Genomic DNA, 8,487 nt, shown 5'->3' on the forward strand with positions numbered 1-8,487 from the left:
TTGGTTATATATGCACTTTAGAAAGCATTTCCTTGTGCCAAGATCTCATTTGTGGTCTGTGGTTGTTTCCAGAACAAGTATGCTGTTCTGGCTTTTCTCCAGAAATGTGACTTCCTGATACACCAGAGGTCCTCATCTGCAATGTGGCTACACCTGGGTGTGTCACTATCGGTTGGGAGTTGGATTGCAAATAATTTGTTCTCACTGAGCTTCCCAGGTGGCGCTAGTGGTAAAGAACCTGGCTGCCAATGCAGGAGATGTAAACAACGCAGTTTCTTCCCTGGGTTGGGAAGATCCCCTGGAGGAGGGCATGGCAACCCTCCGGTATTCTTGCCTGGAGAATCCCATGGACAGAGGAGCCTGACAGTTCATAGGGTCGCAAAGAGTCGGACACAACTGAAGTGACTTAGCACGCACGCATGCAATTTGTTCCTACTAATAAGAAAGGGTCTGAAGTTTGTCAGTGATTGCCTGTTTTGAGTAGATTAGACCCGGTTCAAAATTATCCTTATGAAAATGTTGCTGTCCTTCCCTTGCATTCGAAAATGCTTGCCTGATTGGGAAAGAACCCATGGTGGGCACTTATATTACCTTGATTAAGCCTCTGGTGGTCAGCCCTGTGTGTGAGCATCTTCTATCATGTTTTCCAGTGGATACATTAACAAAGTTGAGACTGCCCATGCTTTTCCATTGTTTCTGTGAGAAATTCAGATAGGAATTGAAGTCCTCTTCCTGGAACATAACCTCTCCACTGGCCTGTTTACTCATCCACCACACTGTTTCAGCTATTCTGGAGAAGTTAAGGAAGGGCTTACACTAACTATGGTGGTTTTATTTCTTCAAATCCACTAAGAGGGATGCATATCTAAGGCCATTCATTCACTGTTCAGTCAGTCAACAAATACTCAATAAGTCCTGTTTTGGTACCAAAATGCTACTTCATAGAACAGAGAGAATTTGCTGCTGGTGATGTTTAAAAGATAAGCTGGGTCTTATTAGTTTGAGAGGAGTGCATAGTATGAACAGAGGCAAGGGGGAGGAAATGGATGGAGTTTTCCCAGAAGAAAACCAGTGCAGAGTGTCTGAAGGCCAGGGAATATGTAGAGGACTTGGGATGTGGAACTGGGTAGCTTGGAAGGATCCAGCCAGATGACTGAGGGACCTAACTCAGCCCCTGGTAATTAGAACTTATCAGGGACTAACTGTATTGCTGCTGTCTATGATTTGTACCAATCTGTGATAGGAAGTACCTGATACATTCCTGCTGACCACGTGTGAATGTGAGTCTGTCTGTCATGGAGGGCAGAGGTGGGTGTGTGGCGAAGATTGTCGGCAGCCCTGGTCTAGTTTGCCTTATAGATCTCTGACTCTTAGGTATGTTGCTATTTTTCTACATTTAAAAAATGGACATATAATTCACATATCATAAAACCCATTAATCAAAAGCATGCAATTCAGTGGTTTTCAGTATACTTACAAAGTTGTGCCACCTTCAGCATAATCTGTTTCCAGAACATTTTCACTAATCCAGAAATAAACCCTGCATTCGTTAGCAGTAACTCTCCACTTCCCTGCCTCCCACCCCAGGTGACCACTCATCTACTTTGTTTCTTTAGATTTACCTGAAAAAATATCCTATATATTTAATATAAACAGAATCATACAATATAGAGCCTTTCTGTCTGACTTCTTTGGCTTTGCATAATGTTCTCAAGGCTCATTTATGTGGTGGCATGTATCAATACTTCACTCTTTTGGGGGGCAGAATACTATTCCATTGTATGGATTTACCACATTTTGTCTGTTCATCACTTGGTGAGCCTTTGGGTTCTTTCCAAATTTTGGTTATCATGAGCATTCATGTACAAGTTTTTGTGTGGACACTGTGTTGCCATTTCTCTTGTATAGATATTTAGTAGTGGAATTGCTGGGTTATATGATAACTCTATGTTTAACTCTTCAAGGCACTGCCAAACTTTTTTAAAGTGGCAGTACCATTTTACAATCTCACCAGAAATATGTGATGGTTCTTATGTTTCCACATCCTCACCAATACAAATAATTATCTGTCTTTTTTATGATAATCTTCCCAATATATGTGAAATAGTATATCATTGTGGTTTTGATTCATATTTTCCTAATGACTAATGATGTTGGACTTCTCCATGTGTTTAATGGCCATTTATCTTCTTTGGAAAAATGTCTAATCAGATTTTTTTGCCCATTTTCAATTGGGCTGTCTGTTTTGTTATTAAGTTCTAAGAATTCTTTATACATTCCATATACTAGATCCTTATTAGACAGGTCTGTATACTAGACAGATCTGTATACTAGATCCCTTCCCCAGGGGATCTTCCCAACCCAGGAATCAAACCTGGGTCTCCCTCATTGCAGGCAGATTGTTTACCATCTGAGCCACCAGGGAAGCCCCTTATTAGACATATGATTTGTAAATAGATTTTCCCATTCTGTGGTTTGTCTTTTCAGTTTCTTGATGGTATTCTTAGAAGCACAAAAGATTTTAAAATTTGACAAGATCCAATGGATCTCATTTTTTCTTCTGTTGCTCTGGGGATAGTGCTATTTTAAATGAGAGAACAGCTCATGGAAATGGCCACTGGCCAATGGAGTTTGCTAGGGGTTAACATGTGGCTGGAATCCTAAAGCTGGACAGACTGAATTATCTTTAATCCTATTACTGGAGTTAGATAACATTTTAGAATTAGATAATCATTATCTAGTTGTTGACAATTCTGTTGCTAACATGGTAGAGAGATAGGGAGGTTCTGGAAGAGAGTGAAAAGGTTGTCACCTCTGGGTCTCCATTTCCAGTGCTGATTGCAGGACTACAGTAGAAACCTGAGGGCTGGACAAGAGCAAAGACATTTTGCTACACTTAAAATCAGCTTTGAACTCAAGGGTTGATTTCTAAATCACTGTTTAAACTTTTGGCCTTGATTTGAATCAGATTTGCATTTGAAAATAAAGAGGGCTTTCCATTTGTAAGATTCTAACCCACATTTTTTTTTAAATTTCACATGGGATTTCAGTTTTGTTTGGTTTTTAAATTATCCTAGACCCAGGAGGGTAAGTCCTGTATTCTCATTTTATCATCCAATCAAATAGTACTTTTGTCTAGAAGCACCGTGCTTTAAAGGCAAACTGTTCACAACCTTTCACCCCCAACCCTGAGCTGCAGACTTTTGTGAAAATCAGGTTCTGGGCCAGTTGTGCTGAGTGTGCTTAGTTACTCAGTTGTGTCCGACTTTTTGCGAACCCATGGGCTGTAGCCCACCAGGCTTCTTTGTCCATAGAATGCTCCAGGCAAGAATACTGGAGTGGGTTGTCATATCTTCCTCCAGGGAATCTTCCCAACCCGGGGATTGAACCCAGGTCTCCTGTATTGCAGGCAGATTCTTTATCAGGTGGCTCTTTACCACCTGAGCCACTAGGGAAGCTCAGTTAAGTCTTGATAAAGTTGTAAAAGGTCTCTTCATACCTGAGCTCCCATCCTCCATCTGGCCACAGTCACAATAGAAGCAGGAACCCAAGGGGCAGATTTCTTTCCTCACTCAACTTCCAGGCACTGTAGGAGGAAGGAGAGTTCCCTGCACCTGCTTGCCAAGCTCTGCTCTACTTGCTGAACTCTGATCAGCATAAACAGGTCGTTCTGGCTACAAGTTCCCCCAAATTCTCCTTACTTGTATGTTTAAGGCACACAAGCTCCCCTGTGTAAAGCTCTCTATTTACAATGAATCAATTATTTATTTTTATTATTTGATAATTTTATTAATTATTTAACTATTATTGGAGAAGGAAATGGCAACCCACTCCAGTATTCTTGCCTGGAAAATCCTATGGACAGAGGAGCTTGGTGGGCTACAGTTCGTGGGGTTGGCAAGAGTCAGATATGACTGAGCACACACACAATTATTAATTATTCTTACTGTTCAAAAGAAACTTTCACACTGCCCAGCCAAACACTTAGCCCCAAGATGCTGAGAGTGGGCACAAGGACAGAGCCCAATTCGCATCATGGATTCTGGTCATTGGGGTCATACTTGATCATGACTTTCAACCCCAAACCCTTTTTGGAGGTTTCAAAAGCCCCCAGAGCTTTCACCATAGGAAACCGATGGGTGACCAAGGGCTTTACATTCACAAACTTGGATGCAAGTGTTGAAATAACCATTGGCCACATTTTGCAGTAGCGAAATGCCCTTGATATCCACCTTCCAGGTGGCTGCATGCACGAAGGGCCCACTGGTCATCTCAGAGCCCAGCACCACCAGCACCAGCCCACCAGGATGAGTCTGGTAGATATCTGCCTGGATGGAGGTCTCTGCTCCTGTGCACTTGATGGTGACTTCCAGCTTGCTGCCCAGAAGACCTTCTGCTTTCTTGGCTATTTCCTGAGGGCTCTCATTGGAGTCCGGAGGATGAAATCAGCCCCAACTTCCTTGGCTTTAGACAACCGAGAGGCTGACAGATCAGTCACCACCATTTGAGCTGCACCCATCGCCTTGGCTGTGAGGAACTGACCAGTCCATCTGGCCCAGCTCCACACACAAGGACCTTGTTTCCAGTTTGCCGGCAGGCATGAATCCCCACAGACAGTGGCTCAACCAGGGCCCCTTCCTCAAAGGTGACATTGTCAGGAAACTTGTAGCAGAAATTAGCCTTGTGCTTGTAGAACTGGCAGAGGTTCCCATCATCGGGCGGCATGAAACAGAAGAAGATGGTTGGTGACAGATTGTATCGGCCAGTCTTGCAGAGTTCATCAAGTTTCTCAAGGAGCTCCAAGCTCAATGTCAACATGATCACCTGGTTATAAGTGCTTGACCGATGATTCCACTTTTATGACTGTTCTCAAAGCTTTATGCCCTAGCACCATTGGCTTTTTCACAACAAAATTTCTGATTCGACCATGCTGCCGGCCATGGACATCTGAACTACAAATTCCGACAGGATGTATCTTCAGTAGCACCTCATTTGGGCCTGGTTTAGGGATAGGATAGTACTCCAAGTGCAGGTCTCTGGGTCCATGCACCACCAAGCAGAGGTCGTCAGGCTTGGCTGCCGCCATGTTTGTCCCTCCCTCCTTTCCGGTCAGGGCTGCTGTCTGCTGTTCGTGAGATGGTTTAGTTTGCAGCCCCTGGAGGGTTCTCCCAGATTTTAAATTGTGAAAGTGGTTGAATCCAGTTTAAAAACCAAGAGAAAGCTGTTGGCAACTCTAGCTGGGGATCCCACAGTATATAAAATAGGGAAGCAATTCAGAATTTTTCAAGGTGAATTCATGGTTGTGTTGAGTAGATCTTTGCTAATTTCTGCAGTTGGCTCTTGAGAATCTCTCTGCTTTGGAGCACATTGCTCAGAGAATTTTCAACTCTAAGGATCAGAAGGAATCTTAAAAGTCATCTTTTTTAAATCTGCTCACCAACAATGAGTGGAATGTAGCAGGGAAGGTGCCAGGGACAACGGTGAGGGGACATGTGGCTTAAGGATTTTATGCCCACTTCATTCAGCTTCAGGAAGGACAGATACTAAAGGAAGGGAGAGAAATCAAGTGGGAAAAGAGGTTGAATAAGAATGAAATCAGTTGGATTTACAACTAAGGGAGAAGGCCAGCTTTTGAGACTCTTTCTAAATTCCTGCCAGCTGCACTTCATTATTCCATTCTCTGGGATCAGATCCTGTTTTATGAACTCTATCCTAGCACTGATCACTGTTATCTTTCAATGTGTCTATATGTTCTTTTAGACCAGGAGCTCTTGGAGAAAAAAAGCCACAGCCTCACTCATATGTGTACCCTTTCCAGTCTTTGATACTTAGGGACTTAGCTGATAGTATGGTTGCACAGCTACAAATGGGGGCTTTAGCATCAGTAAAGCTGACTCCCAGCTTCAGTAGCTTCAGATTGGAAATCTCTCCTTGATTTTGACTGGCTCTGTGACCTTGGGCAAGTTACTTAAGTCTTAGCGATCTCATACATAAGATGAAGAGTAAGAATGAGTTGTAAGGATGAGAGCTGTGTAGAGTCCTTGGCACTTGGCAAATGATTGCTGCTGAGGTTCAGATTAGCAGGCCTCAGGAAGTGCTTGCTGGGGGCCTTCCCTGGTGGTCCATTGATTAAGGTTCCATATTCCCAATGCAGGAGGCACAGGTTCAATCCCTGGTCGGGGAAGTAAGATCCCACATGCTCTAAGGCATGGTTGAAAAAAAAGAAATGTTTGCTGAGGTAATTTTCCAGGGGCAGAGGGAAGAGCTCCAGACTCATGAGGCACGACTTGAGCTGACTGCCAGGAGTGCTGAAGCCATTCTTAATTCTTGAATCTCAGAGTGGTGACTGCCTGACTCTGATCAACTGGGCTACCCAAGTTCAGCTAACTTAAGATCATGTGGCTCTGTTGTTCTGGAGACCTCTTTGATTTGGTTCACCTGTCCCTTAGTCCAGGGTAACAGGTTAGGTTTTACCAATGCTGCTGCCAGGGGAGGAGACGGTGGAGCACATGCTAAGGAGTCAGGAAGTAAACATGTGCACCCCTTTTCCTTCCAGAGCTGGACTTTGTTGTTGTTATTCATGTCTGACTCTTTGTGATCCCATGGACTGCAGTGTGCCAGGCTTCCTTGTCATTCACTATCTCCCAAAATTTGCTCAAACTCATGTCCATTGAGTCGGTGGTGCCATCCAGCCATTTCATCCTCTGTCATCCCCTTCTCCTCCTGCCTTCAATCTTTTCCGAGCATCAGGGTCTTTTCCGATGAGTCAGCTCTTCTCATCAGGTAGCCAAAGTATTGAAGCTTCAGCTTCCTTCCAATGAATATTCAGGGTTGATTTCCTTTTAGGATGGACTGGTTTGATCTCCTTGCAGTCCAAGGGACTCTCAAGAGTCTTTTCCAACACCACAGTTTGAAAGCATCAATTCTTCAGTACTCAGCCTTCTTTATGGTCCAACTCTCACATCTGTACATGACTATTGGAGAAACCATAGCTTTGAGCATATAGACTCTTGTCGGCAAAATGATGTCTCTGCTTTTTAATACACTATTTAGCTTCATCATGGCTTTTCTTCCAAGGAGCAAGCTTCTTTTGTGGCTGCAGTTACCATTTACTGTGATTTTGGAGCCCAAGAAAATAAAGTTTGTCACTGTATAGCCTTTATCTTGGGGTCCTTGAGTATTTTTCCCCAGACTAAATGGTGGGCCACATTGTTACTTATTTATTTTTTACAAACTAGTTCACCAGTTAAATCATTCTGACCACAGCACCTGTAGAGGAAGATGCCCCCTGCCATATGTTAGTAAGTGCCCCCAGGTAAGAGGCAGAGCAGTGCTTTGAGTCCAGGGCTTCTGGCTCCAAATGCAGTGGTCTTCCATAGGACCATAGCTACCTGTGGAATATGTGATTCAGGAATATTCCTGTAACAGAAAGGATGTTCCGTGTGGAAATGCCATGGGGGAAAAGGGACACAATGGAGGGTGGTCCCTTGGGTCTTGCCTCAGTCAGTCATCCTTGGTGGTGTTCAGATTTTGTTCAGGTAGCTTGAGAGGAGCTATGGGCCACAGGAAAGGGGGAGTTACAGAACAGGTAGAGCTCTTTGTGCACACCCTCCACAGCACCACAACAGCACCTTCATCCAGCAAAGATGGTATTTGTAGACATGGTACTGCTGCTGTTAAATATGTTTTCACAGATTCTTCATAGGCTGCATTGTTATTGGTAATTATAATCATGATTGTCATTGCCGTCATGAATCATTTCTTCAACAAATGTATGTAGGTCTACCCTCTGCTAGGTGTTAGGCAGAGAGGGATGCAGGATATACAAAAGAGTGCTTGTCCCCAAAAAGCACACAGTCTAGTGTAGACCAGGGGTTATGAGAGTGTGGTGGGTGCTGTTGTGGGGGAAGCACACAGGGTGTCATGGGGCAGCAATCTCATCCTTGGGAGTTTTCAGAAACTTCCTGGAAGACATGCCTCCTGATTTGAGTCTTGAAAGAGAAACCAAGTTATTAGACAAAACCAAAAATGGGAGTTCCGTCCAATTAAAGGGCAAAGCACATGCAAAGGCACAGAAGTGGGAGATGAGTTTGATTGCAGGATAAGACATGAGGAGGGGAGCAGAGTGAGACACTAATAATGCTATTACTACATAATATAATGTATTATATATAATAATACTACATTATGATTATGGAAGGTAACAATAGCATAGCACTTACCTTGTGTCAGATACTGTGTTCACCATTTAACAGTTGATAGAAGGCGATGGCACCCCACTCCAGTACTCCTGGCTGGAAAATCCCATGGACAGAGGAGCCTGGTAGGCTGCGGTCCATGGGGTCACTGAGGGTCGGACACGGCTGAGCGACTTCACTTTCACTTTTCACTTTCATGCATTGGAGGAGGAAATGGCAACCCACTCCAGTGTTCTTGCCTGGAGAATCCCAGGGACGGGGGAGCCTGGTGGGCTGCTGTCTATGGGGT

At 43.9% G+C, this 8,487-nt stretch overlaps 1 pseudogene; it reads right to left on the reverse strand.

The window, feature by feature from the left end:
- Positions 1-4,033: 4,033 nt before the first annotated feature.
- LOC133243255 (sorbitol dehydrogenase-like) lies at positions 4,034-5,088 on the reverse strand (annotated as a pseudogene).
- Positions 5,089-8,487: the final 3,399 nt, after the last annotated feature.

This window comes from Bos javanicus, chromosome X, assembly GCF_032452875.1.
Source record: "Bos javanicus breed banteng chromosome X, ARS-OSU_banteng_1.0, whole genome shotgun sequence".
NCBI lineage: Eukaryota > Metazoa > Chordata > Mammalia > Artiodactyla > Bovidae > Bos > Bos javanicus.